The sequence below is a fragment of the Panthera onca genome, chromosome A3 (genome assembly GCF_046562875.1).
Source record: "Panthera onca isolate mPanOnc1 chromosome A3, mPanOnc1 haplotype 2, whole genome shotgun sequence".
NCBI classification, from domain to species: Eukaryota; Metazoa; Chordata; class Mammalia; order Carnivora; family Felidae; genus Panthera; species Panthera onca.
The window spans coordinates 60,129,295-60,152,145 of record NC_138341.1 but is presented as its reverse complement, the minus strand read 5'-3'; the positions used below and the strand labels follow the sequence as shown (position 1 = coordinate 60,152,145).

Genomic DNA, 22,851 nt, shown 5'->3' with positions numbered 1-22,851 from the left:
TTGTCTTGTGTCATGTGTAATAATCTATGATCTCTTCTGTTTCCTGTATTTGATTACATTTTCCCAAAAGAGACCATTTTTTTTTCCACCCAGAAACTATTAATAGCAATATTGACCTATAAGTTTTTCTCTGTCTCAAGGGGTCCTCTGTCTTTGCGTTTAAAATTCTTAAAAGTGTTGGGGCGTCTGGGTGGCTCAGTCGGTTGAGCATCTGACTTTGGCTCAGGTCATGATCTCGTGGTTGACGAGTTCGAGCCCCATGTTGGGCTCTGTGCTGACAGTTCAGAGTCCGGAGCCTGCTTCAGATTCTGTGTGTGTCTCTCTCTGCCCCTCCCCACTCATGCTCTGTCTCTGTCTCAAAAATAAAATAAACATTAAAATTTTTTTTTTTTTAATTCTTAAAATTACTGGGGCGCCTTGGTGGCTCAGTCAGTTAAGCATCTGACTCTTGATTTTGGCTCAGGTCATAGTCTCGTGGTTCGTGGGATCGAGCACCATGTTGGGTTCTGTGCTGACAGTGCAGGGCCTGCTTGGCATTCTCTCTCTCTTCTCCCTCTCATTCTCTGTCCCTCCCTTGCTGTCTCTGTCTCTCTTTAGGTAAATAAACTTGAAGAAAATTTAAAAAATTCTTAAAAGTGCTTTCCCATTTAGAGTCTTGAAAGAGGAGTATCAGTATTTATTTATGCTTCCATTTGTGGTGAGTAGAGAGAATTTAAGACAAAAGCAGCAACTTTTTAATTTTTTTGAGTATAGTTGTTACACAATGTTAGGTTCGTAACTTAGTGATTAAATTTCTCCTTACATTATGTTCTGCTCACCCTGAGTGTAGCTTCCATCTACCACCATGCAACACTATTACAATATCATCCACTATATTCCCGGTGCTGTCCTTTTATCTCCAGGAATTTTATTCATTCCATAATTGGAAGCCTGTATCTCCCACTCCCCTTCCCTCATCTTGTTTATCTTCCCACCCCCTTTCCTCTGGCAGCCATCAGTTTGTTCTCTGTGTTCATGGTCTATTTCTGCTTTTCGTTTATTCATTTGTTTTTTAGATGCTACGTATAAGTAAAAATCATATGGTATTTGTTTTTCTTTGACTCATTTCACTTACCATTATACTCTCTAGGTCCATCTATGTTGTCACAAATGGCAAGATCTCATTGTGTTTTATGGCTGAGTAATATTCCACTATGTGTATATACCACATCTTCTTTATCCATTAATCTATGCATGGACCCTTGAGTTGCTTCCATATCTTAACTGTTGTAAATAATGCTGCAGTAAGCATAGGGGTGTGTAGATATTTTTGAATTCGTGTTTTTATTTTCTGTAGGTAAATACCAGTAGTGGAATTATATGGATCATACGGTATTTGTATTTGTAATTTTTTGAGGAATCTCATATACATGTATGCATGTACCAATTTGCATTCCCATCAATGATGCATGAAGGTTCCTTTTTCTCTGCATCCTTGTCAACACTTGTTATTGTCATTTTGATTCTAGCCAATGAAGTGATACCTCATTCTGGTTTTGGTTTGCATTTCCCTAATGATGACACTGAGATACTGAGCATCTTTTCATGTGTCTTTTGGCCATCTGTGGGTCTTCCTTGGAAAAATGTCCATTCGTGTTCTCTGCCCATTTTTAATTGGATTTTTTTTTTGGTGTTATAGAAGTTCTCTCCCTCTCTCTATATATATACTTAAAAAAATTTTTTTAATGTTTATTTTTGAGACTGAGAGAGACAAAGCATGAACGGAGAAGGGTAGAGAAAGAGAGAGGGAGACACAGAATCCGAAGCAGGCTCCAGGCTCTGAGCTGTCAGCATGGCGCCTGATGTGGGGCTTGAACTCACGAGCTGTGAGATCATGACCTGAGCTGAATTTGGAAGCTTAACTGACTGAGCCACCCAGGCACCCCTCTCTCTCTATTTTGGATTCTAACCGTTTTCTGGTTATATCATGTGCAAATGTTTTCTCTTATTCAGTAGGTTGCCTTTTTTGTTTTGTTGATGGTTTCTTTTGCTTCTTATTTTGGTGTAGCCTCTATAGTTAGTTTTTGATTTGTTTCACTTGCCTGAAGAGACATATTAGAAAAATGTTGCTACGGCAGATGTCAAAGAAATTATATTTTCTTCTGGGAGTTTTATGGTTTCAGATCTCACATTTAGGTCTGTAATCCATTTTGAGTTTAATTTTTGTGTGTGTGGTGTAAGAAAGTGGTCCAGTTTCAGTCTTTTACATGTAGCTGTCCAGTTTTCCCAACACCATTTATTGAAGAGACTTATCCTTTCTCCATTGTATATTCTTGTTTCTAAAGCAGCATCTTAAAGACTGTATTATCCTACCCCATGTCTATTTGGGGGTTTGTGTCCTTTTTTTAGCAACAGGATATACTGGGTTTTAAACCTTTACATGTTGCCTTTGGCTCTATCATGGCACCAACTGATCTTTGAGTTCACGAAACCCTCTCTGGGTGCCTATGAGATGGATTCTCCCCTGAACCTCCACCTCATGGATGTAAGCATCACCGTCTAATTCACTCTTTGAGAACTACTCACCTGAGCTCTAGCAGAAATGTGTTTGGACCTTTTTTCACGGCTACTCCCAAGTCATGTCGATTCTAAGTTTGAAGGTCAAGGCTGAATGAACATTGCCAGGGTTTAAATTTCAATGAACCCAAGCAGGTGTTAAAAGGGAAAGGATGAAGGAGACATCCCTGGCCCTCGTTTCCTTTCTTTAGTTGGTCAAGGGAGAATGGAACAGAAGGGCAGGAAGGGAATACTCTGAGTTACTTGGAAATTGAATCCAGAATTAAAGCGCCTTCCCCTTCCCCCCAGGTATGGCCATTTGCTTTGCTACTCCTGATTGACAGTGGTCTGGAATATTTGGTGTTCTGGGTTGTCTTGGTCCCCTCAGATGCAGAAAGAGAAAAGATGCATTTATTAAGGCAAAGGATGACTTATTTTCACTTCCAAGAAAGCTGAAGTGAATAAAGCCTTTACTTGGGCCAAATTCAGTGTGATTTGCCTTCTTAATGAAAAATGTCAGATGAAGTAAAAATTCTTGTGTAGAACAGTTGAAAACAAATACTTCATGAGTTGGGCTGTGGGAATTGTTGGATAAATTTTCCTTGATGTTAATTGTATATTGGATATACGTTTTATTTTATTTTTATTTTTTTAAATGTTTATTTCTGAGAGGGAAAGACAGTGCAAGTAGGGAAGGGGCAGAAGGAGAGGGAGATAGAATCTGAGGCAGGCCCCAGGCTCTGAGCTGTCAGCACAGAGCCTGATGTGAGGTTCGAACTCACAAACCACGAGATCGTGACCTGAGCTGAAGTCGGATGCTTAACCGACTGAGCCACCCAGGCACCTGTTTTATTTTTTTAAATATTTATTTATTTTGAGAGAGACTGCATGAGCCGGGGGATGGGCAGAGGGAGAGGGAGAGAGAGGGAGAATACCAGGCAGGTTCCGTGCTGTCAGTGCAGAGCCCGACGTGGGGCTCAATCTCACAAACCATGAGATCATGACCTCAGCTGAAATCCAGAGTCAGATGCTTAAATTGGTTATATGCTTTAAATGCTAGGAACATCTGCCACATAATCTTGAAGCTGAACTTCACCTTGTTAGAGTTAACAGTAAATCTGAAAAATTAAAGTATTTGTCCTGATTCACTTAGGTCTCAAAGTAATACTTTGAAAAGGTAGAGGCCAAGAAAGAGGCATTTTAATACTTAAGGAGCCAAAAAATCTTGTCACATTGTATATAAAGTGTATTTGTTAATTTTAACCTGTAATATTTTATTTACCACTAAAATCCATTCAATATGATTTATGTCAGTTGTATGATATGCCTCAATGGCAGAGATATTAAAGTGTAAACTATTACTCCTTAGAATAATTGAAATGCAACATTAGCGTGTGTATTCCATGCATATATAGAAAGTTTTAAAACACTTAAATTGAAAAGTGGAATCCTACTTAGGTGTATTTCCTTCTTTTCCATCACTCTCTGTGGGTAGCAATTTCCACCCAAGCAACCGTGGTGGCTTTTGAGCTCTGGTAGTTGCTTTCTTCCTGCCTAGTGTGCATTGTGAAAGGGGAGGTATATTGATTGTGCCGAGGCAACAAAAGTAGAGTTTTTAATTTGATTGTAATCCAAGGGCTTATTTCTAAGAGGCCTGGCAGTTGAACAAAGGTGCTTGCAGTTTCCTGACAGCTGTCCCGCATCAGGGGAATGTTCTCATCCTACTTTAGCAGTAAGCCTTGGGAAGAACTTACATCCCAGCAAGGGCTTCTCAGTGCCCTGGAGACCTACTGTCCTGGGACACGCCTTTTCCTGGCCTGTCTTCAGCTAAACTCTCTCCTGGCTCGTCATCAAGTCCTTCCCCAGATTGGCTTTCTTAACCTTTCTTTGAAATGTCATCAGTAACCCTGATCCTGGCACCAACTTTACCACTTCTTCTTTAACTATCAGAAGAGTACAAAATGAAAACATATCCTGCCCTTGGTTTGGGTTCTTCCAGAAATAGACCTCTAGAGAAGGATTCTAGCACAATTAGTTTCTTGGGTACATGTTCTGTGAGAAGGTGATGTTGGGAAGAAAGGCAGCCAATAAGGAGTGTGTGTTAAGCCAACTGCCAGCATGGATCTGGAGCTCAATCCCATGGGACATCTGTGGAGAAGAACAGTGTGTAAAGTATGCCCCAGAATGATCCCTCTTAAGGCCTGAGGGGGCTGGGCTCTTGTTTACAACAGCTTTATTGACGTATAATTTTCCCACCAGGATAGTGACCCATTCTAAGTGTGTGGTGATTTTTGGCCGAGTAGAGTGTGCTGTAACTTGCACTGCAATCCACTACAAAAATAGTTTGGTTTCCTGCAGTATGCCCCACGGATCTGTCTCTTGCTTCAACAGTGTCTGGACGGAACGGATGCAGGGACGTCCCTTCTACCAGCCTCCCGACCACCCTCCAACCTTTTTTCCAGTCACAACCTTTGGAGCCATCTTCTCGGCCATCCTTTGCCTCTGGGACTGGCCAACACCCTGTTTTGAGCTTAGCTCCTTCTTACCCATCAACCGTGAGCTCCCCGGATTCCTCAGAATTATTTCACCGAGGTGGAGGGGGCTGTCAACCTCCTGGTCAACACGCATCTGCAGGCCTCCTACACCTACCTCTCTCTGGGCTTCTATTTTGACCGTGACAATGGGAATCTGGAGGGCATGGGTCACTTACTTCCACGTGTTGGCAAGGGTGCAAGGGTGTGGAGTGTCCCCGCAAGTTGCAAAGTCAACCAGGCAGCCACACCCTCTTCCGGGACCAGGACCAGGCAGAAGCTGTTCCAGGATGAGCCACAGACACCGCCCCAGACAGACACTGCCCCGGTTCTGGTGAAGAACCTGAACCGGGCCCGTTTGGCTCTACGTGCCCTGGGTTCTGCCTGCGTGGGCCCCCATCTCTGTGACTTCCTGGAGGACCAGGATGAGAAGGGGATCAAGAAGACGGGTGACCACCTGACTCACCCCTGCAGGCGGGATGGCCCCCAGGCTGGGCTGGGCGAGTATTTCTTCTAAAGGCTCGCCCTCAAGGGGCACCTGGGTGGTTCAGTCAGTTAAGTGTCCGACTTCGGTTCAGGTCATGATCTCAGGTCATGATCTCATGGTTCCTGAGTTCCAGCCCTGTGTCAGGCTCTGTGCTGATGGCTCAGAGCCTGGAGCTTGCTTCAGATTCTAGGTCTTCCTCTCTCTCTGCCCCTCCCCCGCTCACCCTCTGTCTCTATTCATCTGTCTCTCTCTCTCTCTCTCTCTCTCTCAAAAATAAATAAATATTAAAAAAATAAAAAATAAAAATAAATAAAGTCTCGTCCTCAAGCATGACTAGAAGCCTCTGAAGCCCGGCAGCCTTTGAGGGGCCTCTCTGGCATGCAACCCCCCGGACCAGGGCTTGTGCCCGAGCCTCTCCCTGCAGCCACCAGGCAGCTTTTTAACCACCCTGGAGCCCTGTCCCAAGCCATGGACCAAGTGGAAACAAAGCTGTTTGCAGTGTGCCATGCGTGCACATACACACAGGTTTCTAGTCTTAATCATTCTTTTACTTAGCCCTCTATAGAACTTTTTTATTTTGGCCATCCTTTTTCTAATTTTCAAAAAGCAATATCTTGTTTATTACTCTGCTTTCCATTGCAGCCTGTTCTTTGTGGATGCAGTGACTTAGAAGAGTTAGTCCTGTTTTATTTTGATAATTCTTAGTGAAGTATCTCAGGCCTTAGTTAGCTGGTTTTCACTTTAATTTTCATGGAAGAGAATACGAAGTGATCCTTGGCCATTTCTGTGAATGAACGCGCTGAACTGACTTGTGTCACTTCCTGGGAACTGTTTCTTTTCAGGGCCATTCATCCCCAAGACCACTTCCTTGCATGGGGAGGCTGAGTGAGGGTGTGTATGAGTAGTGTCCTGGTAGAGGCTGATACCCTTTCAGGGACTGAGCAGGTGGGAGACAGGTAGGCTGGAGACCAGATGCTGGAGCTGCCTTTCCTCCTTTTTGCTTTGGGTCTATTTCATCGTGTACTACTCAGCTTCTCCTGCCAACCAGAACATTGTATCTCTCTGTCTAGGAAACATTTCTTAGCATATAAGCATCTGAGCTCATGCTCACCCAACTGTGTGTGTGTGTGTTTGGACGGGTTGGGCCAGCTATGCAGCTAGTGCCGCAGTAAATCATCCCCACTGCCTCCTGCAAGCTGGGAGACTTTGTGGAGCTCCCCTGTGAATGTTAGCCCCATATCCCTGCAGCTTTCTCTCGACCGTATTCTGGGCTGTGCTTCCCTTCTTTCAGCTTGTCCAGTAATACAATTGCATATATTTCCTATCTTTCAGAAGTGATCTTTCTGTTGATGGCACCATCTTCGTTGCCAATGCCACTTTGGGTTTCTTCATTTTTGTATCCCGTTATTGTCATTTCAAGGTGATTTTAGTAGGAGGAGGAGACAAACACTGCCCACTCTCCTGAATTGGGGTCCCCAGCTCCGTTTCTTATAGCCAGGGAGGTGGCCTTGGGAAGAGGGCTCTGGGTTTGGTTCACAGACAGCCAAGCCTGCCCAGGCAGCACTCCCTCAGCTGCCAAAAATTGCTACGTGGGTGGGAAGTGATCAAGCCGTCCCAGCCTCACTCTGGCCCCACCCCAAGTCTCCTTGGGCAGTAGAGAAATGTTCAACCCTCGCCTCCTTTGAATCAGTAGCTTTCTGGGCTCTTCCTGCTGTTGTTCAAGGGTTCAAGGCACTGAGGTCAGAATTCCTTTTTCCACTTGTCCCACCTCATTGCAAAATGTGGCACAGTGATGAAGTGTTAACTAATCATTGGATAATTTGTTTCCAGTCTGTGGGGTGGAGAGAAGAGAATGAAAACAGAGCTTTGCTGGCTCAGCACAAAGACAGCCAACGGGCAGGCTTGCAGGGGCCTAGAAGAAAACATAACTGGGTGGAGGGAGACCCAGGAGCCAGATGACAGGTGCCAAGGTCCAGCACAGTGACAAGGTGGAAGTCCCGTCTGTTTTGCTCGTTTGAAACTTAAGGACCAACCTGCAGTCAGCCAGGAGGCCAGGGCTACAGATTCTCAGCAACAGCCTCTGATCTGCTGTTACCCTCCAAGTTGATGAGATGGGAGAAACCCAGAGAAGCACAAAGATAAAGAAGATAAGCAAATGTAGGCAAACCTCAACTGCTTAGATAGCAGTAATGTCACACTGACTTTTCTTCTGTGGGATATAAGAAAGGATTGGTGGACACTGAGGGTTGAAGTTGTCAAGCTTAAGATTGGTGGGAAATACCTTTATTTATTTGATTGTGAAAGCCTCCAAAAGTGAGTCACTGAGGAAGGAATGAAAGAGGAGGGGCTGTGATGCACTGTCAAGAAAGCTAAGAACTTTCCCACTTGCTGAGCCCTGCTGGGTTGAAGAACAAGACAGAAGACGCAGAACAACATCATGGAGAGCCCGCTGGCCCATGAGGCTGTGGGGCAGCATTTCATGGCAGGAGGCAGCCTGACTTGCTCTTCCACCTCCAGAAACTACAGAGGTGCTTATTGAAATGGGTGCCAGCCCAGTCCCTGCAAGTGAGGACCTGCTTAACAAAAAGGCATATCCTATATCCTAGGATATAGTATTCTAGTATCCTAGGGTACCACATCGTTGTACACAAAAATATTCTCTGCCTTATCCAAAGTCTGGATGTTTTTCCCTGCTGGTAGACCAATCCAGTAAGTTACTCTTCTGAGATGGATTGCTTTGTTTGGAGAAATCTTGCACTTAGAAAACTTTAAATTCAAGGGCACCTGGGTAGCAGCTCAGTCGGTTAAATATCCAACTCTTGATTTCATGGTTTGTGGGTTCAAGTCCCACTTCTCTGTCTCTCTCTCTCTCTCTCTCTCTCTCTGCCCCTCCCCTGCTCGTGCTCTCTCCCTCTCTCTCAAAAATAAATAAACAAACTAGGGGCACCTGGGTGGCTCAGTTGGTTAAGTGTCCAACTTCGGCTCAGGTCATGATCTCAGAGTTCACGAGTTCAAGCCCCACGTTGGGCTATGCACTGACAGTTTGTGGGTTCGTGCCCACATCAGGCACTGTGCTGACAGCTTGGAGCCTAGAGCCTGCTTCAGATTCTGTGTTTCCCTCTCTCTCTACCCCTCCCCTGCTTGTGCTCCATCTCTCTCTCTCTCTCAAAAATTAAAAAAAAAAATCTTTAAAATAAAAACAAACAAAAAACTGCCCCAAAAACATAAAATTAAAAAATAATTAAAAAATTTTTTAATTTTGAATTAATTTTTGACTCACAGAAAAGTTGTAGTTCGGGAGTACCCATCTACCCGCACCCAACTTTCCCTGATGTTAACACAGCCACGTTGCAATGATCACAATTGGCACTAGATGAACCAACAACAGGAAATAAATATTCTCTTACCTACACTACAGATCTTTAATTTTACCATTTTTGCCCTCACTAATGCCCATTTTCTGTTCCAGGATCCTGTTCAAGATCCCACTTGTTCTTGAACTCCTCCAGTCTATTGCAGTTTCTTCATGTTTCTTTGCCTTCTATGACTTTAATACTTTTGAAGACTATTTTTGAGAAGTCGAATGTCCTTCAATTTAGGTTTGTCTGCTGTGTTCTCGCAATTAGAATGAGGTTGTGTATTTTGGGAAGAATGCCACAGAAGTGATTTTTTGTCCTTCTCAGTGCATCATAGTGAGGGTTAATAATGTCTGATTCCTGGTCATTTTTATATGTTGACTGGGTTTCTCCTTTGTAAGGTGCGGTCTTTCTCTTTGCAGTTAAGAAATATCTTGGGGGACATTTGTACATTTAAAAGTTTGTACCGGGGCACCTGGGTGGCTCAGTCGGTTCAGCATCCAACACTGGGTTTCAGCTCAGGTCATGATATCACGGTTCATGGGTTCGAGCCCCGTGTCAGGCTCTGCGCCCGCTTGAGATCTTCTCTCCCTCCCTCTGTCTCTGCCCCTCCCTGGCTCGTGTGTGCTCTCTAAATAAATAAATAAATAAACTTAAAAAAAATAAATAAAAGCTTGTACATTTAAAATGTACAGATAGGGGCACCTGGGTGGCTTAGCCGGTTGAATGTCTGACCTCAGCTCGGTCATGACCTCACAGTTAGTGAGTTCAAGGCCCGAGTCAGACTCTCTACTACTGTCTGCTGTCATTGCAGAGCCTGCTTTGGATCCTTTGTCTCCCTCTCTCCCTCTGCCCCTTCCCCATTTGTGTTCTCTCTCTCTCTCAAAAATAAATAAACATTTAAAAAATATTTTTTTAAATGTACAGATAATTAAATAAGCTAATGTGTGGGAAGTGCTTGGAGCCTGGCGTGTAGTAAGTGCTCAGTGAATGGTGGCTGTTGGTTTTTTCATCATCATTGTTGCTCCCTCTGTTCCTGTTCTTTCTCTCGTTTTCTTCCTATGGTTTGGCTCCGTCTGTTCCTTCATTATCCTCTGCATCCCATGCTGATCCACCTCTTGTTGGTCACTTCCTTGCAGTGTGGTTGGCACTCTCATTCAAAATATCTGAAGCTTCCAGAAGGGCACAGAAGGTTGAATGCTCCTTAGCACGTGGGGATCAGTGCAGGGCAACAGCCTACTGTTACTGCAGGTCAGGGGCAGAGCCCCTGTGGAACAGGAGGAAGGGTTCAACTGTCTTTGCAGAATGTGTTTACTTCCAGGTGTCCATGGCTGGGGCGGAAATTCCCCCATATCCCTTGTGGTGGGAGTCTGGACCAGAACCTGAGGACCCACAGTCCCTTTCCTCGTGGTCCTGGAATGGTCCAGAGGTGGACCTCCTCCCATAAAAGCTGGTGGAGTTTTCTCCAACAAGGGGGTGGTTTGCAGTGCTGGGCGACTTTTAGGGGTCACATCGGAGGAGGAGGGTCTGGTCATGGGTAGAGGGAGCAGCAAAGTCTCATGTGGGAGAGGCCTGCATTTTCTTCCCACACCGGGCAAGGAGGCCCAAGTTAAAGTAACCCCGTTCCCTCTAGATGAGAGCAGGGGCTCCTCAGCCAGGGTCAGGAGATGCCAGTGTACTCAAGGATAGCCTGCTATGAATTGCTTTCCAGGAGGTTCCTTGTCCTACTCTAGCACATAGTGCTTTATTTACAGAACGGCTGTTCTTGGCAGCTTTCTTGGCCTTCCAGACTCTTCCTCTATTTTAGAGCATTTGGGCTCTATTTTTACTCAGCGAGGAGAAATTTCCCATGTTTGAAAACAGCTGCCATGTAGAGGACTGTTGAAACTACTATTTTTGCCTGCCCAAAATGCCTTCCTCCATCCTTCTCCTGGAGATGGGTGGAGCCCCAGGACTGGTGAGCTGGGCATGTGATCAAGCAGGGCCTGTTGGAATCCTCTGGGGCTGGGAGAGGGGAGCTATTTTTCTCAGGGTTGCTAAATGGGGTTACCCCACCAGCTCCCTGACTATCTGCAGAAAGTTTCCCATTGGCAAAAGACAACACCCATGGAAACAGAAAAATGGGAGTGAAGAGAGCAAAGGTGACTCAGGACAGTGTAGAGCCCTGGATCCACTGCCATCCCATCCTCACCACCCTTTGAGCCAGTACATTCCCATTTTTGCTCAGGCTTGCTGGAGTTGGGTGTCTTGGGCCTGGCTGATATCATGAAAGCTTCACTCCTTTCCTGAGTTTTAGGTTGAGGCCACTGCGAGTGCCTCCAGATTCCTACCCTGAGGCACTGGTTGGCAGCTGGGATGGGAGTTATACAGTTGTCTTAGGACAAAGAATTTGGGTGAAGAAACTTAGGAAGCTGGGTAGGCCTTCCTTTCTCCCAGGGTCTATTCAGTGCAGGTCTGGAGATCCCTGGGCAAGACAGTTTACAGCTTCTCTTTCAGGGTTGGGTCAATAGGCTCTGTTCCTGTGTTTGCCTTGAAGAGCCAACAAAACCAAAAGGTAGAGGTGTGTGTGTGTGTGTGTGTGTGTGTGTGTGTGTGTGTGTGTGTATTTGCATGTGCAAAAAAATCCAGTTCCTTGGGAGAAGATGCTGGTGGGGTGGGAAAAGATGGGGCAGGGGGAGGTGTTTAGGTGCCCATACAACCCGAGTGTAGGGGGGGTCCACTCTGTGGGGTCATATGGTCAAGGGAGGAAGAACCTGAGTCCAGACCCTGACTCCGCCACAGTGGGGTAGTAAATAACCTGGCCCAGCTTCGAGGGGGACAGTGGATGGATGCTCATTAGAAAGTTCTGTGTGGCAAGCTGCCCCGGACTTTCCTGGGCCTGAGCAAGCTGAGTCCCAGCAGCACAGCTGCAGAGGCTGGAACAGCCAAAGGACAATTCCCTGCTTTTATGGCCACGTGATCATTCTTTCAAAAATGCACTTGGCGGGGTGCCTGGGTGATTCAGTTGGTTAAGCATCCGACTTCAGCTCAGAACATGACCTTGTGTTTCGTGGGTTCGAGGCTCGCATTGGACTCTGTGCTGACAGCTCAGAGCCTGGAGCCTGCTTCAGATTTTGTGTCTCCCTCTCTCTCTGCCCCTCCCCTGCTCATGCTGTCTCTCTCTCTCTCTCTCTCTCTCTCTCTCTCAAAAATAAATAAACATTAAAAAAATTTTTTTAAATACACCTGGAGTTGGTGGACGTGGGAAGGTGAGACCTCCATGCCTCTTGGGGGTCCGGCTGTGTGTCAAGCTCTCAGCTGCAGAGAGGGAAGTTCTGTGAGCCTGCACACTGTGCTCTACCCATCCTAATCCTGGTTTCTTTACCCATCAGGAAAGTGAGGCTTAAGAAGTATGTCAGCCCAAGTTCACACAACTAGCAAGTGTGAAACCAGTATTTATGCTTGGCCCTCCGACTCCAAAGCCCAAGAGCTTTATCCTGCTGTGGGACTCTCTTCCTAGGCCTTCCAGAAAAGAATTTGGGAGACTATTGTGATCCAATAAAGTGGCACTGGTGCTGTGGCATTTCTGCTAGTCCTCAGCCATGAACTTTGGCCTTTGACTCTGCTGTCCAGGGATTTTTGCCTCCATCGCTGCTTCGCTCAGGTTTCATCATCACAGAGTCATCACCATGTCCCATCCCGGTGACTCACTATGCAAAGCCTGGTGTTCTACTCACAGACTTACCTTGTTTGTCGAAGGTTTGTGGTCACTGAGAAGTGTTATTAGGTGAGAACTATAGAGCATGTGACCTTTTAATTTCAAATAGGCAGTGAAAGGTAAAGCAGAATAGTGATTGCCTAGGGGTTGGAGGTGCTGGTGGAGGGAAATGGGACATGACTACTAAGGAATGTGGGATTTCTTTGGGGGATGATGAAAATGATCTAAAATTCATTGTGATAATCATTGCACAACTCTGTGGATACAATAAAAACCATTGACTTCTACACTTTAAATAGGCAAATTGTATGGTGTGTGAGTTATATCTCAAGAAAGTTGTTAAAAAAATAAACTTTCACTGGGGCATCTGGGTGACTTAGTTAAGCATCTGAGTCTTGATTTTGGCTCAGGTCATGGTCTCACGGTTTGTGAGATTGAGCCCTGTGTCAGGCTCTGGGCTGGTAGCACAGAACCTGCTTGAGATGCACTCACTCTCTCTCTTTCTGCCCCTCCCCCCTCAAAATAAATGAATATTAAAAAAAAAAAAAGGAGAGAAAGAAAGAGGAAAAGTTAGAGTGGCCATCAAAAGGTCTCCAGAGAGGGGAGAAAGAAAAAGCAGGGAAGTGTTTGTTTCACATGGTTGCTAACTCTTTATTATGTCCTTTCTGTGTATCATATCCCAACCTTTTACTGGACCACCTGCCTATGCAAAGATAACCTGAAGATAGCTAAACACCCTGCCACAGGTGCTGGCCATTTACCTAAAGGACTCCCCGAATCACTTCTTGTCCAACTCCAGTTGCCTCTGTTCTTGACTTTGGTATCTGTCCCAGTTCTGCATTTAATAATTCATTTTGAAACCTGAATCTTAGCATGAGCCATTTAGACTGGAGTCTGGCATTCCATCTCCACCACTTCCTATGGCCACAGTGTGTGAGAGGCATTTCTACTTCCTGCTGTATGCTGTAGGCCAACCAGCCAGGTTGTGTCCTGCCTGTTGTCTCTGCCGGTGGAAGGAGACTAAAAATTATTCTAGAGACTGGCTTGCTTCTTGACGCCTCCAAGTGTCTAAACTTAGTGACTTGCTTGAAATCAATAGACTACAGCAGAGATAATAAGATGTCACTTCCATGATTTAATTCTAAATGATTGTGACTCCTGTCTTGTTAGTAAACTCTCTCTTCCTAGTTTTAATGAAGCAAGCTGCCATGTTGGACAGGCCTATGTGGCAAGGAACTGAGGGTGGCCTCTAGCCATTTGCCAACTAGGAAATGAGGCCTTTAGTCTAACAGTCCTCAAGGCAGTGAATCCTACTAACAACCACATGAATGAGCTTGGAAGCCATTCTTTCCCCAGTTGAGTCTTCAGATGAGACTGTAGACCCTAGGCCAACATCTTGACTGCAGCCTTGTGAGAGACCATGAAGCAGAGGATTCAACTGAGCTGCGCCTGGATTCCTGACCCTCAGAAACTGAGATAATAAATGTATGTGGTTTGAAGGCACTAAATTTTGATATAATTTGTTACTCAACACGAAATAACTAATATAGTGTGTATGTGGTTTTTGTTTTATGCTCTCCACCAAGAGATGAATGTACAATGAAACTAGAGAAACTTACATTTCTGGGCCCCTCACTTGCATAAGCCCCTTGCATGGCCCTGGGAGAGTCCCTAGCAATGTGTTCATGTAGTCATATGTTTTTGTAAAATTTACAGAAAACATTTTAACTGTAATCAGGGCAGGGTCTTCTTACTGCTTCAGCTCTCCCTCCCTCATACTTCCTCTTTTTTTTTAAATGTTTATTTATTTTTGAGAGAGGGAGACAGAATACGAGCAGGGGAGGGGCAGAGAGAGGGAGGGAGACACAGAATCCGAAGCAGGCTCCAGGCTCTGAGCTGTCAGCACAGACCCCAACACGGGGCTCGAACCTACAAACCGTGAGATCATGACCTAAGCTAAAGTCGGCCATTTAACCGACTGAGACACCGAGGCGCCCCCATCATACTTCCTCTTGAGTCTGCTGGTATGGGAATGATTGGGGTATTTTGAGGATATGACTAAGGGGAAGTTGACTTGGAGATACAGTTAGTGGGATTTCGGGGATATATTCATGTTGCTAGCTAGTCGTTTTTGTGGAAAGTCATGTTGTTGCCAGGCTGGTACTTGGCAGAGTTAGGATTCAACCTAGGGTTCATCTTATGGACTTAACACAAGTCTGGGTTATACTTAATCTATATACTTATACTAATCTTATACTTAAGATTATACTGGATTCTTACACTTAAAGGCATGAGAGTCTGTCCTCAGATATTTGCTTTGTTTGACACTCTTTCCCACCTTTCTACCTGGTCTGTTACCCTAGTCTTATCACCTATTGCCACCATCCATGTACCCTTTGCTTCATCCATTGAACTCTTGTCTTTGCTAGGCGTGCTTGTGCTCATACTTCTCTCCAGCCCGAAATGGCATCTCCCAAGTACATCTATGTAGATTCTTACTAAGTTTTTGCTGTCTTGATATAAAACATTGACATATGCCACTATAAGAATATTGGTGGCAAACTGGATAATGAGTGTTGTCAATTCAAAGAATAAGATGACACACTGAACAAGAAAACTTGAAAGTCCCTGAAATTATATATAGCTCCTGTACAAAATGAACTTGATAGTTTTCTCTAAATTTGGGAAAAATTCAACAATACATGACATTACAAATAATGAATTGTGAAGCTGAGCTGGAGAAGTTGAAAGTGACTTTTCTAAAATTTTTTTTTTTTAACGTTTATTTATTTTTGAGACAGAGAGAGACAGAGCATGAACGGGGGAGGGTCAGAGAGAGGGAGACACAGAATCTGAAACAGGCTCCAGGCTCTGAGCCATCAGCCCAGAGCCCGACGCGGGGCTCGAACTCACGGACCGCGAGATCATGACCTGAGCTGAAGTCGGACACTTAACCAACTGAGCCACCCAGGCGCCCCGAAAGTGACTTTTCTAAACTGTCGATGGAAAGCAAGTTTGTTTTTGTTTTTTTGTTTTTTTTAAGTTCATTTATTTGTTTTTGAGAGAGAGACAGCATGAGTAGGGGAGGGGCAGAGAAAGAGAGAAAGAGAGAGAGAGAAAATCCCAAGCAGGCTCTGCACTGTCACCACAAGCCCAGTGCAGGTCCCAAACTCACGAAACCGTGAGATCATAACCTGAACCAAAACCCATAGTCCCAACACTTAACTGACTGAGCCACTCAGGCACCGTGAAAAGCAAGCTTTGATCAAACATGGTAGAGGAAAGACTAAATTATCCTTTTTTTTTTTCTATAAAAAAGTATTTCACAAATTTATTGTTATACAAAGTAGCAACCAGACAGTGCGTGGACCAAAAAATGTGGGGAAAAATGTTATAGAGATATGTCAGACAGTTTATGAAAATATGTAATTTTTCTGGGTTTTATGATTCTTGTATTTCTAAAGTTTACATGTTTTTTAAAAATTTTTTAACGCTTATTTATTTTTGAGAGAGAGACACACAAAGCATGAGCAGAGGAAGGTCAGAGAAAGAGAGAGAGACAGAATCTGAAGCAGGCTCCAGGCTCTGAGATGTCAGCACAGAGCCTGACGCAGGGCTCGAACTCATGAACCATGAGATCATGACCTGAGCTGAAACTGGATGCTTAACCGACTGAGCCACCCAGGCGCCCCTATATAGTTTTCAATTTGTTGTGATTTTCTTCCTTATTTTAAGGAAACTAATCTTGTGTGAAGTTGGAGTTTTATGTTCTTTGGTGTAAGAGGGACACAAAATTGCATAAGCTTCAGGGTTCACCAAGCCTGGATCTATTCCACTTCTTATCAAGTAGGGAAAAAAATTCCTTGATATAGAGATCAGAAAATTCCTTCTTCTTACTATTCTTTTTTTTTTTAACTTTTTTTTAAAGTTTATTTATTTATTTAGAAAGAAAAGAACAATGCAAGTGGGGAAGAGGCAGAGAGAGGGGAAGAGAGAATCCCAAGTAGGCTCTGCACTGCCTTCACAGAGCCCAACATGGGGCTCGAACTCACGAACCATGAGATCATGACCTGAGCTGAAATCAAGAGTTGATGCTTAACTGACTGAGCCACCCAGTGCCCCCTTCCTACTTTTCCACCTCTGAGTCCAGCTGTATCTTACATAGCCTTAATAGGGCTCAAAAATTTTTATCTGAATTAAATTCAACTAAAAATGTTTTGGTTTTGAGGAGAGAAGGCAGAAGAAAACATGATCAAAAATATCTTCTGTCTGAAGGGTAGGTAGATGGAGGGGAAAGTAGAAAATCCTGTGTAAATTGAGAAGGTTCCCAGAATTAGAACCTCAGGTGGAAGTTCTATTCAGAGACACTTCAGTTATTTGAGAGAAAACGCTAATAGTTGACCATATATCAAGGACCCTGCCTGGGCAGGCAGGTAGATTTCATGACATCTGAAGTGTCCTCTTTCAACACCTGGGTGGTGACAGTAGCAGTTCAGGCCCAACTAGAGGAGCTGTACCTAGAGACTGGACTTGGCATTGGGGCAGGGTAGAGACTGGGGGACAGACTCTAGGGTAAATCTAGCCCAGCAGGCAGATCCCTGGCCCTTAAATAGTGTCAGGGAGATCTTGTAAGGAGTGGCTTCTCCACACTTCCCTGCTGGGCAGGTCACTATGACCGCTGTGAGGCTCAGGCAAAACGGAAGGCTGGCCTGAAGAAGGGGATAGTGCTGAAAGGAGCAAAGTGCAATGCCAGACTCTGGGGGAACCAGATGGAATCCTGTGGTTCAAGAGCAGCTTCCGGGCCTGACTTGTGGTCTTGTTGACAATACAAGTCCCGCTGGCACTTAGGCTTTCTGGTTATTTGCCTCCCGTCAGGGGTATGACCGAGTGACCGCAGCCAAATATTTAATAATATCTCATTAAACATAGCTCAGCATTCTGAAATTTCAGTTATTTACTGGTTGCTCTGCATGGCAGTTCTCTCTTCCTTAACATAAGGGCAGCTTCTTGAGGCCATCAGAAACAATAGGCTTAAGAGGAAGGCGATGTCCTTCATCTGATCTTTGTCAGTATGCTGGCTCTCATGCTTCTCGCTCCTTACGCTAGCTGAGAAATACTAATAGGAAGCTCTTGAGCAAGGCTTGGGGCCCCAACCATTTCTGACTCTCAGTCCCAATGTGGATGGCAGATCACAGTCTGAGAAAGCCTCTCTTATAGCAGGGCTGTATTCCTTGGCGTCTCAAAAGATAATTAACTGTTTAAACAAAAACAATAATGATGTATTAGGAGGTTTATAATATAAGTAAAAGTAAAATGCATGAAAACAACAGCATAAAGACTTGGAGGGGAGAAATGGAAGTATGCTACTGTATGATTCTTATATGATATGTGAAATGGTATAATATCACTTCATGGTAGATTGTGATAAGATATATGCAATAAACCCAGGGTGCCTGGGTGGTGGCTCAGTTGGTTAAGTATCCGACTTCGGCTCAGGTCATGATCTCACAGTTTTTGAGTTCAAGTCCTGCGTCGGGCTCTGCGCTGACAGCTCGGAGCCTGGACCTGCTTCAGGTTCTGTGTCTCCCTCTCTCTCTGCCCCTCCCCTGCTCATGCTCTGTCTCTCTCACTCTCAAAAATAAATAGTTAGAAAAAAAAATTAATTAACAAAGAGAGATGTTAAGGGAGACAAGACTTTGAGATCTTAGGCCCTGTGCTATAAACCACACTTGCCTGAGCAAAATTAGTCCCAGTGCTACCCAAGACCCTGCACAGGGTGGATCCTGAAAAGTACATTGCTTGTCTTGGGACTTGGGAGGAGGCTTGGGAGGAGGCTTATGGTTAGTTTGAGATAAGTGGAGATTGGTGGATTGTTCCTCAAACTTTATTGCTAAGAGGTTTAAGGTATCTAGAAATTCTAGGAATCAAAAAAGTGGAATTCTAGGAATCAAGAAATCTTTTGGATAGTGTGTTCATTCCACTGAAGAGGTCCACTCTAATGTGGCCAAATTCTGACCCATTGGTAACATATCAAGGCCAGCAGGTGACAGAATTGCTATATACCTAGCACTGACTCATTTTTGGTGATATTCCATAGACAGCTACCCTCCACTCCTGGCCAAAGAAGACAGTCTTTGCCTGTTAAAATGTGAAAGGATCTGGTGCCAACATGTTCCCTTTTGTTCTCTCTCGAAGCTGCCAGGGATGTGGGTGGCTCTTACCTCTGTGTCCACTACTTCTATGCCCACACTGCTCTCTCAAAGAAGTTTTATGTGTACACACTGGTGTAAGAGCATTTTGTGTGCTACATCAAACTACATCACCATGAGGTCATATTTTAACTTTCATACACAAATGAGTTTAAGCTACCCCTCAAATGTTCCCCAGGTGTTTTTGGGAATGCCCAGGGTTGCTTTGGAACCAGTCTATTCACATTCTCCTATTCAGTGAAGGAGTTTCTGTGGATGGTGCCCTCATGACAACAGTGAGGACTACATACAGACTATCTTGGGGTGCCCCTTCCACTCATCTCCACCAGAATGAGCAACAGTTCCATGTGCAGAGAATTTTTAAATCATGGTCAGGCAACACACACACACACACACACACACACACACACACACACACATTCCAAAACAAAACAAAACAAAATAGGATTTCTCATAAGAGAACAAGCTCTGAAGAGATATGACTATGCAAAAGCATAGACATCCTCTTACATTATAATAAGCAATTTAGCTCAAACATTTCCTGATTAAAATTTACATAACATTAATGAACTAGGCAAGTGGTTTCCTGAAAACTAGGAAGATTCTGAGTCTTCACTTACTGCAAAACAGAAAACTGTTCCCAGCTTTGAAATGATAGTTTACAAGTTTTTGTTTTTCTGCCTTCTACCCAGCTCTGGGTAGCCTCCTCCAGCAGTCTCTCAAAGAAGGCATCTCCTCCGAAGCACTTCGTATGGGTCCGGGAACTCAGCCTGAACCATCAGCAGAAACCTTGTTACTCCTCAGCACCTGCTGTAGGTATTCCTACTGCCATCTCCTAGGGCTGCAAGGTCTCTATTATTCCAGAATAATCCATGAAAGGAAGTGCCTTGGTGAGATCTGTGTGCTTGTGCTCAAATTTAGTTTGTAGCGCCTAGGTAGAACGCATCCATCTGCTGGGTGTGGCCTGTGCTAGGATCTGAGAGCTACAGAAATGAACAAGGTAGAACAGGGTGTCATTCCACAAGTTATTTGCTCACTGCAAAGGGAAATATCTGCTGATCAGCACTTTAACCATGCAGTCCAACCTAGTTACTAAGAGTGGGATGTCTGATGTGTGCATTCTGATGAGATGCTCTATGACATAGAAAGCATCACCTGTGAAATAACTTTACCAAAAAGTTTTAACCTAAACCATCCAACTTCGGTATTTAATAGGAAACACAGGTGGTAGAAGAAAACATTAAACTGCATCACACACACACACACACACACACACACACACACACACAAACACAATCAGACAGTGGAACATTCTGTAAGACATATGGCCTGCATTTTTCAAAAAGTCAGTATAATAAATAATAAAAATAATTGAGGGATTGTTTTACATTAAAAGAAGCTAAAGAGAAATAACCTAATACAATGTATAAACCTTGATTAGATCCTAGTTGAATAAAACAAAACAAAGTCTAGTTGTAAAAGACATTTTGGGGATAGTTTGGGGAAATTAAAATTAGAATTAGAATTAGGTAATGTTAGTGCTTGCTTTGGTAGCACATGTACTAAAATTGGAATGATACAGGGAAGATTATCATGGCCTCTGTGCAAGGATGACATACAAATTCATGAAGTGTTCCATACTAAAAAAAAAAGAATTATAATGTTAGGAAATTATTTTTATTATTGGTAATCTTATTATGGTTATGTAGGTGAATGTCCTTATTTTTAGGAGATGCATGCTGAAATAATTAGTAGTGAAGTGTCTGGATGTATAACTTATTTTCAGATTGTTCAGAAAAAAAGGCAAAAATGTGAACAACTAATGAATATAAATGAAATTCATTCTATCATCCATTTCAACTTTTTGATTCAAGAGTTTGACAATTTTCTTAATCAAGTTGAAGAAAAGAAGAAATAGAACATTAACCTCACCAAGTTTTCTTTCATTCCTTATGAACTAAGTGTTTTGGTTTTTAATGTATCTGTTTGTTGTTTTTGTTGTTGTTACTGCTATCAAGAATAGCTACTGGAGTGCCCACAGGGGCAGCAGCAGGAGCCAGTGTTCCATGGAAAAGTGCAGTTGCATTCTCAGCTCCAGCTGGTTCAACCATTAACTAGGTGGTGTAGGGCAGAGAAGAAAACCCTTTCCTTCTACTCTTCTAAGTTCTTGGCTGGAGCCTCTATTACAAAAGACTAATGAATAAGAGAAAACCAAAAACCAAAAAAGTTGATTAACATGTGTATCTCATATATATGGGAGAAACTCAGGGAAAAGTAACTCAAAGAGGTGGCTAGAACTTGAGCTTAAATACCATCGTTAGCTAAAACAAAGGAAGTGTGGGGAGGCAAGTTACGGGAAAATGACCAGGAAGAGTACAGTCAATAAGGATAAGGTTTATTAATATACATTTAAGTCAGTGCCTTCTCTATTGGTAAGTCTCTTGTGATCTAAAGTCTTCCTTCTCTTTCTGGTACACCCTTACAAATGGAGATTTCCTTTATAAATGTAAATTTCCCTTATAAAATCGTAACTTCTACCCTGCTTTCAGAGTTTCTTCTGTGTCTGCTGTTTCTCAAAAAACATGAGCTCAAAATAAACCTTAAACCAAAGAGACATATTTGGGGTGGCATATTCTGGTATTTTTTTCATGCTTATTTATTTATTTTGAAAGAGAGAGAGAGAGAGAGAGAGAGAGGACATAAGCGAGTGTGCACGTGAGCAGGGGAAAGGCAGAGAGAGGGGGAGAGAGAGAACCACAAGCAGCCTCCATGCTGTCAGCATGGAGCCCAATGCAGGGCTCAGTCCCACAAACTGTGAGATCCTGACTTGAGCTGAGATCAAGAGTCAATGCTCAACTGACTGAGCCACCCAGGCACCCCCATATTCTGGTCTCTTACATTGGTCCTTGCTCTGGACTTCAGTCAGCCCCCCTTTACATGTCATTCACTGTGCTCAAGCTTTATAAGCATGATTTCATTAAAAACAAGCCAACAAGCAAATTATGCCTGTCTTCAGGAAGCTGATAATCTACTAAGGAGGTCTTTCATCAACAACCTGTAAACCAAGAAGGAAGAAAATCAGTATCATGACAGGCGAATCCAGAAAGAGCCATTAATCCTCTTGGAGGATTTGAGAGGGATTTATGGAAAAGGAAGCTTTTGACTCCCCCTTGAAGGATTTTGGTAAGTGGGAGTAGGGGGAGGAGGCATTCTTGGATGGAGGGCCAGATGAGCAAAGGTCCAGATTGTTAAAAGTGCTGGTTAATGTAGCAAAACCATGTTGTCAGGTACCCATTTTGGAACTGGAGAGTCTGGGAGTTTTGTAATTATTAGCGAGGTTGAACACTTTGTCCCAGGTTCATGTTCTGCTCCTCCATTTACATTTTGTATATTTGATCTTGGTTCTAGAACTTGTCCTTAGAGCTTGGTCCTAGAGCTTGATGTTTCTCTAGTTCTGTGACTCACAAAAAGGTCTTCTCTTTTGTTGTCTCCAAAAGAAAATGTTTGCCTAGCAGAGGTGCAGAATTTGCTTTGATTTTAGACACTCCTGATGAGTATTCAGGTGTTTGGCCATCCTATCCTTATTTGATTCAAGATAATTTGAAAAGAAGAGAAAGGAATTCTTGAGCCACAAAGCCCAAATCATGGTTTTTCACAATTTGCTCCAGATGAAGCAAGAAGTTCTGAAGCACAACAATGTGTAAATGATGTTATGTAAAGCTGTTATTTTTTAATTCCAAAGTTATTTTTGTTACTAACTACAGATTTAATAAAATACTGGCCAACTATTGATGGTGTGTCTTAATTAAAAAGTAGAGATCACAGGTTTGGGAATTAAGCTAACTTGGGTTGGAATCTTGGCTCTCCATTTATTAGCTGTGAGCCCAGGGATGAGTGACTTAGCTTCTCCGAGATTCAATTTTATCTGTAAAATGTGTGTAACTAAAATATAGCCAAGCCTTCCTGGGCAGCTCAGATCTGGCCTCACCAAATAGTGTTGTATTACAAAAAGAAGGAAAAAAAACCCCATAAAACT

General features: G+C 43.6%; 1 non-coding gene and 1 pseudogene across 2 annotated transcripts; both read left to right on the top strand.

The window, feature by feature from the left end:
• The first annotated feature begins 5,094 nt into the window (after positions 1-5,094).
• LOC132671958 (ferritin light chain pseudogene) lies at positions 5,095-14,114 on the top strand (annotated as a pseudogene). The gene is made up of 2 exons (XR_013554452.2): positions 5,095-12,675; positions 13,963-14,114. The product of XR_013554452.2 is annotated as a ferritin light chain pseudogene (transcript).
• Positions 14,115-20,353: 6,239 nt separating this feature from the next.
• On the top strand, positions 20,354-20,460 carry LOC132672553 (U6 spliceosomal RNA). Its single transcript, XR_009607569.2, has one exon. It is a non-coding gene; the product is annotated as a U6 spliceosomal RNA (small nuclear RNA).
• Positions 20,461-22,851: the final 2,391 nt, after the last annotated feature.